Source organism: Vipera ursinii (genome assembly GCF_947247035.1).
Source record: "Vipera ursinii genome assembly, chromosome: 3".
Taxonomy (NCBI): domain Eukaryota; kingdom Metazoa; phylum Chordata; class Lepidosauria; order Squamata; family Viperidae; genus Vipera; species Vipera ursinii.
Genome location: NC_139516.1, coordinates 156,840,159 through 156,855,827, shown reverse-complemented (window position 1 = coordinate 156,855,827; position 15,669 = coordinate 156,840,159).

The following is a 15,669-nucleotide window of genomic DNA, read 5'->3' as shown; positions in this document are numbered from 1 at the left end:
CTACTGGCAGCTGGCAGTCAGCAGAAGCAGCCTGCAGTACTGCATTCTAACCACTGTGCCACCAGGGCTCTTAAATAGGTACCACTTTGGTGGGAAAGAAACAGCACTCTGTGATTTCAAGATGGCCACATGACTGTAGGAACGTCTTCAGATAGTGCTGGCTCACAGCCCTGAAATGGAGATCAGTTCCACCCCCTATAGTCAGCAATGACTAGTAGACTAAAATCTGCAGGAACTCCTTCCATATTCAGAAAACTGTGCTGTGCTGCACCTGCTGGAAAGGCAGTATAGACCTCCTGTCTTCAGTTACAGCTCCTGCCATTCATCCATCATGTTTGGTCCACCTGGAAGTCTTACACTCGGTCCATTACAGCTTCTATAGCTTTCTGACCTGCTTGTCATCTCAGATCTTTTGACTTACAACAAAAGTAGACTGGTTCCTTGAATAGAAAAACTAAACATGTGGTTCTTTTTTTATGGGACTCATGGTGCTTGAGTGATATGTGCAGTCAAATAAACAGTAGACTCCCATTAATTTAGATTGTTCTTTAAACAAAAACAACCAGAGAGGTAGTCTGTCACCATTTAACATATATCAGGACATCAACTATGTCAGAAATGAATAGAGCAAATCGATTTAGATGAATCTCCTAGCTATTAAAAAGACAGAATGCCAGAAAAGATTTTAGCAAAGTTTTCCACACTCTTCTTTTAATAATGTCTTAGTATACTGTGAAAATAGAGAACATGCTGTGAAGTTACATTTAAATTTTAAAGTTTTTTTTTCTCTAATTGAGGTTGCATTGCCTTCGATGTGCATATGTGCTGAAGCTATCAGGTAACCAAAGTAGTTTTTTAAAGAATTGTGTTGGGCTACGTATTCTTTTTCTTTTTACATCTCCATTCTCTTTATAACAAAATATATCTTGTTCCTCTTGCTGTCTATGCAGCAAGCTGCTAAGGAAAGGATACATGTTATTGTATTGAATTCCAAAACATAAAAGAGATGTTAGCGCTGATGATGTTACCTAGTCTGGGTAATGAAACAAGTGGAAGAAAACTAACGAGGTCAGAGAGCACCAAGGAGAGGCTATTGCCCTGTGCTGGCCCAATTCCAGGACACAGTTGAGAAGAGTTGGGAAGTTGGGAAGATAATGTCAGCTTTCTAGCATTTGTAGCAAAAGGCCTTTTTAGACCCAGAATCTTTCCTGCCTTTTAGTTAAAAGAGATACTATCCTGGACCAGATGTCACCACTGAAGGCATCACCCAAAAGGGATTGTCTCTTTGGGAGCTCCTTAGGCTGTATCCACTTGTTTGTTCTCATGTATAAACACTGAGAGTTTGGATTCTAAAAGAGGAAGAATGCTTTTTTTATTTTTATTTTTGCATTTTTTGCCCAATGCTGCTTGTTTTATGGGATGTGGTATGAACTATGGGGAGACTGGAGAATAAAATCTAGGGAGTAAAGTAATAACTTATAGGAAGAGATATGTTGCATAGCTGCAACCTAGCTGCTTCAAAGAAAAGTATCCAGGTTGCAGCCTGATTTGTCTGAAATGGTATAGGGTTTCCTGCCTGAGCAGGGGGTTGGACTAGAAGACCTCCAAGCTCCCTTCCAACTCTGTTATTCTATTCTAAAAGAAGGTAGGCAGGGGATTGGTTTTCCTTCCCTTTAGCTTACAATCCAGTCAAGGGAAATTAATAATAATAATAATAATAATAATAATAATAATAATAATAATAATAATAATAATAATAATAATAAGAAGAAGAAGAAGAAGAAGAAGAAGAAGAAGAAGAAGAAGAAGAAGAAGAAGAAGAAGAAGAAGAAGAAGAAGAAGAAGAAGTTGGAAGGGACCTTGGAGGTCATCTAGTCGAACCCCCTGCTAAGGCAGGAAACCCTATACCATTTCAGCCAGTCTCTTCTTAAAAACTTCCAGTGTTGGAGCATTCACCACTTCTGGAGGCAGGTTGTTCCACTGGTTAGTTGTTCTAACTGTCAGGAAGTTTATCCTTAGCTCTAGGTTGTTCTTCTCCTTGACTAGTTTCCATCCATTGCTTCTTGTCCTGCTTTCAGGTGCTTTGGAGAATACCTTGGCTCTCTCTTCTTTGTGGCAGCCCCTGAGATATTGGAACATTGCTATCATGTCACCCCTCACCCTTCTCTTCATTAAACTACACATACCCAATTCCAGCAACTGTTCCCTATATGTTTTAGCCTCCAGTCCCCCAATCATCTTTGTTGCTCTTCTCTGTACTCTTTCTAGACTCTCGACATCTTTTTTACATCATGGTGACCAAAACTGGATGCAGTTATCATTATATCAAAGTGATATAATGATATTTTTAATAGTAGGCCAATTGCTGGTAAATTGTCTTTTTTTGGGGGGGCAGTAGTGGTACCTTTCTCTCAGTCTAGACTCCAGTGAAGGACATAAACAAGCCCATGCTTGTTCTTGGCAAGATTTTGGCAATGTCCAGAAAGCACTTAACCGTTAATCTCCAGACTTTTGAATTACATGACCAAATGGTTGGTGAGCAAAAGGCCTTTGGATTTCTGATTGATTTGCTCCATTTTGGGAGTCAGGGAAGGGGCTGATTTCAATGTAATCCTAGTTTGGAAATCAAAGCTGGTTATCTGATGCCAATGATTGTGATATAGCAAAGGATCTCCTTCCTCCAAACTGTTAAGAGTGTAAGCATATTCACACTTACCACTTAAGCTTCTCCTGTACTGTGGTAATCACAGTTTAACATCAAAGCAGCTTAAGCAAAATATCACCAGGCTTAATCAATTGGCAACACCTTAAATCAGTCAATTAGTATGTTGATTAGTTGTTGAGCCATATCAAAAAGCTGTAAAAACAATATGAGGAAAAAAGAAGCACATAATTCATAACATATTTTTGCCTCTGCAGTCGATCCTAATCTGTTCTAAGTAGTCCACTCTCAGCTGGGTAGCTTTTGATATAAAGGACATGATCCTTCCAGCAGTATTCAAGTGTGTTTCCCACAAAAAGTATAACAATCTGCGCTGAATATCTCAGTATTTTAGATTTTAGAAAAGGATTTAAACCATCAGTGCTTGCTATGAAATATAATTTGCTATCAACCAAATATAAGCAATTCTTCAATGGCTGGAGCACCACATATTCATCTTTCTGAAAATGAGACTCCATGAAACTTTCCACACCTTACCAAGGAATCAATTTTGGAATAAAATTTATATAAAAATTACATAGGAGAGGAACCAATATATATCCCTAGACTTAAGCAGTGTGAATTTTCTTAGTAAGGGATCCTTTGAAACCACTGACTGGAGTGTATTTGAAGAACAAGATCTAAATTCATATACAGATGCCGTACTCTCTTATATTAGAACATGCACTGATAGTGTAACAACGGATAAGTGCATTAGAGTTTACGGGAACTGTAAACCCTGGATGACTGCAGAGATACGAACACTCCTGAGAGCCCGGGATTCTGCCTTTAAGGCAGGGGACAGGGACACATACAGAGAGGCCAGGGCAAATCTCAGAAGAGGCATTAGGATGGCAAAACAACAATACAAACAAAAGGTGGAGAACCACTTAACAGATAACGATCTGAGGCAAGTATGGCAGGGACTGCAGCACTTAACCAACTATAAGGGCAGCACGAGGAGCATGGCAAACACTGATGCCTCGTTGGCTGAGGAGCTGAATATCTTCTTCGCCTGCTATGAGGTTAAAAGACCAGACCCCATAGCCTCTGCTGGCCGGCCTTCTGACTCTCAGCCACTCACCCTGTGTGAACACCAAGTGAGAGCTGTATTGAAGGCTGTGAATCCCAGCAAAGCCACAGGCCCAGATGGGGTGCTGGGGATAGTGGTCAGGAATTGTGCTGACCAATTAGCAGGGGTCCTGACAAGGATTTTTAACATCTCCTTGCAAATGGCATGTGTACCATCGTGCTTGAAAGCAGCTACCATTGTCCCAGTCCCCAAGAAAACTGCAGTTGAGTGCCTGAATGACTACAGACCTATTGCATTAACGTCTGTAGTCATGAAATGCTTTGAAAGATTGGTTCTCTAACATCTTAGGACATGCCTCCCACTGGGCTTTGATAAACATCAATTTGCCTACAGGGGAAATAGGTCGGCAGACGATGCCATAGCTACTGCTTTATACTCTGTAGCAAGTCATCTCGAGAAACCTGGAAGTTATGTTAGGATGCTTTTTGTTGACTACAGCTGGGCTTTCAACACCATTTTGCCACACATTCTCATCGAGAAGCTGACTGACTTGAAATTTTCCCCCGCCATCTTCGATTGGATTCAAGACTTTCTTAGTGACCGGTTACAAACAGTGAGGGTCGGGTCTGCTTTGTCCACCTCCCTGAAGCTTTGCACCGGCACGCCACAGCCCCTACCTGTACTCTTTATACACATATGATTGTGTATCATCTGACCCATCCACTGCGATAATCAAGTTCGCAGATGTTACAACTGTGGTGGGTCTTATTACAGGTGGGGATGAGACAGCATACAGGACGGAGGTACAAAAACTATCCATATGGTGTAGTAACAACAACTTGCACCTAAACATCGGCAAGATGAAAGAGGTGGTGTTAGACTTCTGGAGAAAAAAGGAGGAACCTGCCCCACTTTACATCAGGGAGGACTGTGTGGAGAGAGTTTCCTCCTTTAAATTTCTGGGAGTCTACCTCTGTGAAGATCTGACCTGGAAAGTTAACACAACCCAGGTGGCTAGAAAGGCCCAACAGAGGCGTCACTTTCTTAGGGTCTTGCGGAAGAACAGGGTAGAACAACGGCTAATGACCCTTTTTTACCATACCTCTCATATGGTATTGTGGTTTGGTATGCTGGTCTGACAGCCGCGGACAGGAAAGTATTACAGAGGGTAGTGAGCACAGCACAAGACACTGTGGGCTGTCCCCTGACACCACTGGATGACATCGCCAGGGCTCGTTGCCTTGGAAGAGTGAGGAAAATTCTCAGGGATGACTCATACCCTGGACGGTATCTCTTTACTCTCCTACCATCGGGTAGGAGATATAGGAGTATAGCCAGCTGTACCAACAGGCTGAAAAACAGCTTTTATCCATGGGCTGTTAGGCTTTTGAATGGGATATAATCTCTGTGAACTTATGCAGAATTGACTTGGGAGGCCGGTGTGTGGTGTAGTTGGTTCACATGGTGTGGTAGGATGGAGGGTTTGTTGTCACTGTGTGTTGGGGGGAGGGAGCATGGGGAGAGGCTCAGCTAATCTCAATGTACACATGTTGTACTTTGACAATAAAGGTTTATTATTATTATTATTTATTATCCTTGTGTACCTGTAGGTACACTTGACCAAGAGTTTGAATATAAGATCTTGGTGAGATAGAAAAGTTTAAATTCCATTTTCTGGGTCACAGGTTTCTTCCAAAGTATGTCTCTGTTGAGTAAATTAAAGGCTGCACTAAGATCTATGATAGTTATAAGCAATTGAGTTCCTTTAAATGTGTATTTTTTCAAAAGACGGCATAAAATGAAATACTTGTAAAGCAGCCACATCTAAACTGGACTGCTGTACTGCTAACAAACACTTATCAGCAGCTTGATTCTCAATTTTATACAAAAAAAAAACTATTTGGCATACAATTTTGATATGATATTGATTAGACTAATTGGTTTCTAATTAAATGGAGTGTCCTTGTTATCTTTTTTTTTTCTAAACAGAAATGGAGAACTCTCAACCCCTTGGAATGGGGTAGGAGTTATTTTTATGAGTAAATAAACTTGGCAATAAAGGGGCCCACCAGTCAGCATGGTATCTGAACAGGTCAGGAGGTAGATCTTCACTAGGAGCATTATTAAACTTCTAAGTATGAATAAGCCGTTTAATCTCTCTTCAGTTACCAAAGGCCAAACTGGGAGCTGCTGCAAGCAAGCCATAATTCGTTATATAAATCTTCTTCTCTGCTGTAACTGGAGTCCCTGAATAGTTCATTATGAAATCCCATACACACAAACACACACACAAAGACGGGAATAGGGATATCAAAGGATAATCTATGTTCCTTCAATAAAACAGCAACTGTGTGCCAAAAAATGACTAGGTTCAGATTTCTTCCAACTAAATGGTAGGTCTGCCCAAAGAGAAGAAAAGGAGTGAGATTTTGTACACATAATTAATTTCTTTTACTCTTGTCCAAGTTATAGAAAATTGGCATGGCTGTTATCTGTGGGCCGATTCTTTAAAACCAACCCCTTAGAACAGACATATCACGCATCCGCGTGATATGTCCAGCCCGCGGGGTGGCAGTTTGACACCCCTACCTTAGAAGAATATGCATTCCAGATGGCAGGCAATAACAAAAGCTGATTATACTGTACAGTACAGCTTTCTTGCTGCAGCTCCTACCCTTTCCTGTCACTCACCTTATTGACCTTCCTGTGGGTGGAAATGCATTTCTTTTTCATTTAACCTTTAACCCTTCCCCCCTTCCCTTTGCTTCATTTGATTGGGCCACATTCACAGGGATTTTCAAATTTTTAAAAATCACTGATGTACTAAAACATAACAGTTAACATTCCAACTTTTCAAGGATATGAGTTACATGGTCTACCCATTGTAATTCAATGTTACTCACTGCATTTTAAACCTTTTAGAACCAGTTTTATGGATCAAGTGTGCCACCAAGCATTTGTGCCACCAAGGAGAAAATGGCTACTCAGGGGAGTGAGAATGAACACATTTAAGGGGGCATGCCTTCTACAGTTTGCACTAGCCAAAGAACAGGTGCAATTATTCTATAGTTAATTTGCTCAAATGACACCAGCATTCAAGGCATAGTCAATCAATAATATGAGTTTAAAAACTAATAGGCAGATACTCACCTAGTTTGAGGGCAAGAATATTAATAGGAAGGGCACATAATCCAGCTGGATTTTCCATTTGGAAACAGTTGCCAGTCTGTTCCAATGACAGGGCTAGAGATAAATAGTGAATATGTCTCCTTTGCCTCTGTTATCCCTGTCCAATGAAATGAAACTATAAGTAATCCTAATGTGTGCTGCTCCTTGCATTGGTAAACAATAAATAAATAAAGCAAAAATAAATAAGAGAAGGATAAAGGAAGAAAAAGTGTAGTGTAGCTGCAGTTGCTCAGTGACAATACAAGAACCGCTTGCTGTCACTCACCTTCAACAGCTTAGATTGCTGATTGTACAATCTGTCACTCTTCCACCCACAATATTTAGAACTTATGCTTTCTGTAGTCGGTAAACACTATTCTTCTCCCCACGCACACCCCACTCCCAATTTCCTAAAGCATCATTTAAGTGAGTTTTCAGCTGACTTATTTTCTTAGCAATTAAAAGTGTCGGTTCTAGGCTTGCTTTTCACAGGAAGAACAAACTCATGGGGTCTAAGTAGCATCACTTCTAACTGTTGTGAGATCTTAGAACTCATAGTTCCTCTATAGAAGTAAATAAATAACATTTAAACACCCATGTGCATAGCACGCCTGATGCCAGACAGGAGAATCCTAGGCTTTTTTCTTCTGTATGGGATTTTTTTCCCCTCTCCTGAGATTCCATCAGTTTACACCCATCTGCTGTCAAACACAGGCTTATATAACCCAGATCAGATGCAAATATTTAGGCTTTGGAGATGTGTTTCTAGTAGCTGCAAGGACAAATTAACAGCAGACCAAACACAATAGGAGCCAGCAAGTGCCAACTTCAAAGCAAAGGTTATATTTTAAAATGCAATATACAGAAAAGATGTCAGAGAGTCCTGAGGCATGGTAGTGAATGTAAGATCTATTCCAAGCACATAACAATATATGATACATATTTTAGAGTAATATATATGAGGACTTTATTAATATTCTGTAGATACATATACAAGCCCACATATAAATTCACCTAAGTCCAGATCTCTTTTTCCTCCCCTTTCCTAAAAACAAAATAAAACAAAACAAAAAAGATGTGGAATCAGTCCAAACAAATGTAATGAACACACTGTTGCACACTTAATTAGTGTACAGGCAAATGCCTAGTCACACTTAGGATTGAAACACATTGGGGGGAAAAATAGAAACTGGCCCAAACTAAAATTAACAAATACACTATGTAATTCAAGCCTTGACTTTTCTTGTGTAGTAATTCCTGAATTAAATGATTCCTGCATTATATTATGTACTTTATCATTAGGAATCTTGACTGCTGCTCTTAATTGTAGAATGCTGTTTAATTATTATTGTTTCTGATATTTTATTATACATTGTCCAGAGTCATATTTTGTGAAATGGGTGGCTATATAAGTATGACAACTAACTAACTAACTAACTAACTAACTAACTAACTAACTAACTAACTAGAAGCTGACTAAAAAGCTGCTTTCATCATCAATAAATATATTTTATGTTAGAGGTTAAGCTTGACTTCTCGGATGATTGCTTCGTTATTGCTGCTTTGTCCATGTATTTATTTTGGAATAAATAAAAAGTATAATAATAATAATAATAATAATAATAATAATAATAATAATAATAATAATAATAATAATAATAATAATAATAATAATAATAATAATAATAATAATAATAATAAAATTTTTATACCGCCCTTCTCCCGAAGGACTCAGGGCGGTGTACAGGGCAATACAATAAAATACAATATATAAAAATTAAAAGAAATATTAAATACAGTAGCCCAATTAAATAGATTAATACAAAGTGTTAAAATACCCCTAAACCCATCAGACCAGGCCGGCTTGTTCAAATAAATATGTTTTTAGGTCACGTTGGAAGGAGCGAAGGTCGGGAGCCATCTGGAGCTCCACCGGTAAACGGTTCCAAAGGTCTGGCACGCCCACAGAGAACGCCCTCCCCCTGGGGGCCACCAGTCGACACTCTTTGACTGACGGCACCCTAAGGAGGCCCTCTCTGTGGGAGCACACTGGACAAAGGGAAGTTGATGCCGGCAGCAGATGCTCCCGTAAGTAACCCAGACCCATACTATTTAGGGCTTTATAGGTCATAACCAGCACCTTGAATCTTACCCGGAGGACAACCGGAAGCCAATGCAGCTCACGGAGTAGAGGTGTTACATGGGAGTATCGGGAAGCCCCCACCACCATTCGCACGGCTGCATTCTGCACCAGCTGGAGCCTCTGAGTAGTCCTCAAGGGCAGCCCCATGTAGAGAGCATTGCAGTAGTCCAAACGGGAGGTCACGAGTGCATGAGTGACTGTGCGCAAGGCATCCTGGTCTAGATAGGGCCGCAACTGATGCACCAGGCGAACCTGAGCGAAGGCCCCCCTAGTCACAGCTCCTATATGATCATCCAAGGAGAGCTGTGAATCTAGGAGGACACCCAAGTTACGAGCCCTATCTACGGGGGGTAATATCTCACCCCCCATAATTAGCGATGGAATATTCTGAATTTCCCGAGACGCCGGCACACACAGCCACTATAGAAGATGCTTTTGCAACAACTAAGGTAATCACTGAATGAGCAAGCTGGATTAATTGCCACATAGGCAGTTGGGATCCAGTTGTGGTTTTCTACCTTAGAAACACAGTGGATTTGTCTAGATGTATCAGTAGCCAAAATGATCATTAAGTGATACTTTGAAATGCTCATTTTCTACCACTATGAACGTGTTTTAAGATATTGAATGACTTTTTCTTTAATGGTCAGTCACCTAGTCTACATATTTTGCCAGGGAAAGTATGGGCAAATGACCTTAAAGGCTAGAAATTAGTTGCAGTGTCCTGCTCAGTGGGACCCATTTTGTGGAAGGTAAGTCAAAGTGTTGTTGTTGAGATTTCTGTAGGTGAAAACAAACAAAACAAATGTTGCAGTTTTGGAACAAAGAAAGATCAGCAAAAGAGTATGAGCTGAAAGCATCTAAGAAATGGATAGTAACTTCTGAAGAATTCAGGTGCTTTCACATTTCTTCAGCAACAGGAGTTAATTTCATCTTGTGTTTCATATTTATCATTGCCAGCTTGGAAGCAGTTAATTAAACAGGGTTGTCAACTCCCCCCAACCCTGGTGAAAATTACTGTTTTTTTGTTTTTTTTACTGCAGTATGAGAAGCACAAAGCTTGTTTTTATACTACTAGAGAACAGAGATGAAAAGAGACAACCCTGCCACAAAAGTCACACTTTGGCTCAACCCAAAGCCACTGAAGACCCAGAAGCTCTGCCAAAGGAGTGGAGGTAGAATCCATACTGTTGTTGTTGTTGTGAAATGGTAAAGGGTCCTCAGTGTGTTTGCAACTAAAGGTCAGCTGGCATGATCTCAAATCAGTTTTCTGCTCACACCTACTATAAATTTTCATATATTCATAATGGGTTTCATTTACACATACATATTTTATGATCAGCTCAGCTTTTCTTGCACTCTAAATTTATGTAACCTAATTGTGCTGTGCTGTAATTTGCAATGTTCAGTTCTTGTTGTTCTTTACTCCTGTGGCTGTGGTCCAAGATACTTTCCTCCATTTAGAAGTGCCTGAAAGTTTGTTGCACAGTGCCATGCCATTCTCACTTTAATTGGCTGCTGGGAAAAAAATGCCTTTGAGAAGGAAGACAATTTATTGGCTTTCAAATATTTAAGACCTCCTAGAACTGATGGGAATTATAATAACCTTACCTTACCTTTGATGTTAAATGAAAATTGCCTGTTCAACAAAACACACTCCATAATCCTTCCCTGCAGCTTTATTCTCAAACTCTCACAGTGTTGTTCTAATGATTTCTTTTAAAATGGGTGCACAAAGGTGCCCACACATACAGAACCACAAATACATAAACATGGGAGTATAGCTAAATTTATACTCCTCTTTGAATCATACCTAAAACTAGGAATAAGATGGGTGAGTGTAAAATTATTCCAGATAAATCCAGAGGAAGTTTTTTTAAAATGAGTGGAATGATTAAAAATCTCTAACTAAAAGATTAGAGTTGTTGAAGTTCAGCTTAAGTGAATTTGGAGGTATTTTCTAAAACGGTGTTTCTTAACCTTGGCAATTTTAAGATATGTGGAACTCTGGCTGAAGATGTCCATACATCTTAAGGTTGCCAAGATTGAGAAACAATCTTGTTCTAGAAGAAAAATGGACAATTACTGAAGGAAAGGGAGAGAGGTAATTCTCTTTATTTCTGATTTCCACAGCTTCTGTTAAGATTAAGAGAGAGTATTTAGTAGAAATACTAGAGTTTGGAAGTATTTAAATCTTTATTTATGTATTCATTAATTTACTTTATCCCCCATCTCTACCTAGCCATTCTTGAAAGCTTACATTATGTATAATACAGCAAACATTTTAAATATCCACATTACGATTAGAACATTACAAATAATTTCTTCAACTAAAGTAACAGCAGTAATGATAAAAAAGTAAAATCAATTAAAAATGGTGCAGAGCATGAAATCAAGAGACTATTCTCTCCGAAATAATTGCATCTTAAACATGTAATATACCTAGACCTTCCTTTTCCCAATTCCTTTTCCTAATTTCACTTTATTTCTCAGAGGTTGTATGACTGCCTAGAGGAGATTAATTAGATCTGTAGCTCTGTATTGCTTTGTTTCATCAGGCTATCTATCCAAATCTGTCTATGATGGATTAGTAAAAAACCATAAGTGACCTCCACACTCCAGTTTTTCTAGTGTGAATAGCTGTAGCTCCTAGAAAATTGAATTGTACCAAATTCCATCCTGAGAAAAAAAGTGTGATTTACCAAAATAAAGATTAATTTTCTAATATATTTAAAGGTTCAGATATCACAAATATAAAGAACATCAAAGAATTCAGTCACCAATGTCATCATTCATATACCTTGTCTGGGCTTGAGTGAAGGTAAACAACAATAATCTTATGGCTTGAAAACTCTCAAGGAAAAGTAAATCTTGACAAATTAAAGCATCATTATAACATTAGAAAGCAAGTTGCAAAGCTTACTAGGTAAAGTTTGTCATACGAATATGAATTTGTAGATAAAGGTAGAGCTATATTTCCATACCAAGAAGTCATAGAATAGATAGTGAAAGTTTTCCCAGGTTAAGTAAAATCACTGGATTTGGAATCCTCTTCAGATAATTTCTGAGCTCCAAATCCCTCCGTATCACTTACAAAGGTTTATAATTCTACTGCAAATCTGCCTGAATTTGCTTATAACACATGGATGATTTGTAATTTATACAAGGATTCTAACTGCGAGCCTATGAAGTCAGGGATACAAAGAGGGAGGCTATAATAGATATGTCTATTTCCTGCATGTTTGGGAAACTAAATGTCTAAAGAAAGCTACAGCTCAATAAGGGTAGAATATATATAAGCACACAGTGTTCTGTTTTGGGCAAAATCATCTGAGGGATTTTGCAGAAAACTACATAAATTTCTAAGAGTAGTGAGATTATTGAAGTGTCTCTTCACCATCACTATTCTTTTCTAAATTAAAAGCCCTTTTCACATGCAGAGGAGATCTATGATTATAATAACAAGTAAGGGAAACAATGCAGAGCATGGAGTCTGACCATAGGAAGCAACGCATTTTCTTCTGTATAATAAAATTATCTATGCTGCCTTTTGCAAGGACATGTTTATCTTTCTGCTGGTGGACAAACTAACAGACGGAGGGTTTAACAGATGGAGTCCCAACTCGCTTTGGATTCATTTTCAATATCTCACTGGATTGGAAAGGATAAGGTGCTTCCTGACACCACATGTTCAGGCTGGCCCTCTTCCCACTGTTTGTACAGCAAGTACTGAAGATTTCAGATGAATCTCTGTGGGTCAGTGAGCAGCATATGGAGCAGCTTCGTGTGAGTGAAATTCCCTTTCTATGGATCTCTCACTCATATTAAGCTCCTATGCAAGGCAACCTGCACATATATAGTTCTATGCTGTTCTTCAGGTGTTTATTTATTTATTTTATTTTATTAGTTTTCTATACTGCCCTATTCCCGAAGGACTCAGGGCGGTTTACAGGGCAATATTTAAAGGACAATATAAATTAAGATAAAAATAGAATTAAAAAGAATTAAATTAATAATAGCCCAACAATAAAACAATGTTAAAACTTAAAACTAAAAACCCCCTCAGTCCAGGCCAGATAGATCTAAAAGCCAGGTTTTCAGGTCCCGGCGAAACGAGCGCAGGTCGGGGGCAGTCTGGAGTTCCACAGGTAAATCATTCCAAAGGGCAGGCGTGCCCACAGAGAATGCCCTCCCTCTGGGGATCACCTGCCGGCATTCCCTGACCGGTGGCACCCTAAGGAGGCCCTCCCTATGGGAGCTCACAGGATGATGGGAAGTTGATGCTGGCAGCAGGTGTTCCCTTAGATAGTCCGGACCCAAGCCATTTAGGGCTTTATAGGTCATCACCAGCACCTTGAATCTCACCTGGAGGGCAACTGGAAGCCCATGCAGCTCGCGGAGAAGAGGTGTTACACGGGAGTATCGGGAGACTCCCATCACAACTTGCGCGGCCGCATTCTGCACCAGTTGAAGCCTCCGAGTGGTCCTCAAGGACAGCCCCATGTAGAGAGCGTTGCAGTAGTCTAACCGGGAGGTCTCGAGCGCATGAGTGACTGTGCGTAGGGCATCTCGGTCCAAATAGGGGCGCAACTGGTGCACCAGGTGAACCAGGTGTTAATGTCCAAAGCATAAGGGCAGCCTGGTCACATGCACTTTTGTTAGAGACTGTTCAGGAAAGAAGATGAAAGATTTTCCCTCAATATGCAAGACAGAATCTTTCTTATAATCTGGCTAAAGTGTACCAGTTGCTTATTTCTTTAATGGCATATGGGCCATAACACAGGTTCTGAAGAGGAGGTAAACTGGTAAAAATTGAGGAAAAATAGAAAAAAGTTTTCTCTCCCTCTCCCCCCTCCCTCCTTCCCTCTCACCCTCCCCCACCTCTCTCTCTCTCTCACTCACTCACTCACACGCACGCGCGCACACACACCCACCCACTCTTCCTCTTTCTCCTCTTCTTCCTTCTTGCAGCTTGTGCTGGATAAATAGCCACATGAAATATAACAGGCTCACCTGGATGGTACGAAATGAAAGTGTTTTGTTCTCTTCAAGTTCTTTCTACATATGGCGTCCTTTAAAACAAATTAAGAGATGGCATAGATGGGGAAAGGATCCATAGAGGAAAGGAATCTTTGTGAAAAGTTCCTCCTCCTCCATCAATTAATCTCCCCTCCCCTCCTCCTCCTCCTCCTCCTCCTTCTCTCCCTCTCTCACCCCCTCCCATCCTCCTTCTCCTTCTCCTTGCAGCCTGTACTGACTAAAAGTGTGTGTCAGGAACAGCAAGACTCTGTTGGTTAGAACTTCAAATGTTTCTGTCATTGGAACAGAGCAGCAGTACACTTGAATAGTTAAAAATGGCAGGAATTCTGGGCATGTAATAAAGTAGCCAAGAGAAAATGTGGATTGTAAAGGCTTGGCTATGAAGTCCAAGTCAAACCAAATCTTTATTATAGTCATAGACCAGCATACCAAGGTCAAATTTATACAACTCCCCAAAATAAGCTCAGCAGGGTGTAAAATGTGATGAGAAAACTCTTGTCTGGGACAAAAGAATTTATTTCTAACACACTCAGGTAAGCATCACAAGGCAGATAGTGGAGTTTGTGAGGATCTTTCCAGTTCCTTCAGCTGATATTTGACTAATAGAGCTGTTGACAGCTCTGAAAGAGAGCTTCTTTTTAACAATAAGCTGTTTTACAAAGCCAAGTTATATCTTCTCAAAGTGGCCAGGTTGCTTTTTTCATAGCTTCTCTCAGCCTTATTCCACAGAGCTGAGTGAGAAGGCTGAGCCAGGCTTTTTTCTAGGAACTTGGGTGGGTGGGGAGGAAGGCTGAGAGGAAGGTCCTATAGCAGCTGTGACCAGCTATGAAATATCATTTCTATGAAGTGACAGATACAGGGACTCCAAGCTTGCCTGGACTTATCTCAGGTAACAAAATTTTAAATCCACATACTGTACCTTGTCTGTTCCCACTCTGGATTGAATTACCAAGCTGGCTATTGGTTTATTTTTTATACAAATCAAATTGAATTTGTTGGGAGGGGTTTTTTTGGTTATAGATCAACTTTAACAGAACTTGTTAAACATCATATACAACTGTTGTGTGAATAGTGATAGCACTTAGACTTATATATCACTTCACAGTGCTTTACAGCCCTCTCTAAGTGGTTTATAGAGCCAGCATGTTGCCCCAAACAATCTGGGTCCTTATTTTATTGACCTCAAAAGGATGGAAGGCTGAATCAACCTTGAGCCGTAAGAATCAAAGTGCATTCTAACTTCTGTGCCACTACAGCTCTTTGATGAATAATGTTTCATCTCAAGTTAGAACTAGCTAGATCTCACTAAAATTGTTTAGAACCTGAATAGATTGCTAACAGAAGCAGATCTCGTTTCAAAAGGTTAAAATCTACTTGTATTTATAACTGCAGTGAAAAATATCAGAAGCTATTTTTAATATCTTTTTTCTTTTCTATTTTTATTTTTTTCCTTCCTTCCTTCCTTCCTTCCTTCCTTCCTTCCTTCCTTCCTTCCTTCCTTCCTTCCTTCCTTCCTTCCTTCCTTTCTTTCTTTCTTTCTTTCTTTCTTTCTTTCTTTCTTTCTTTCTTTCTTTTTTCTTCCTT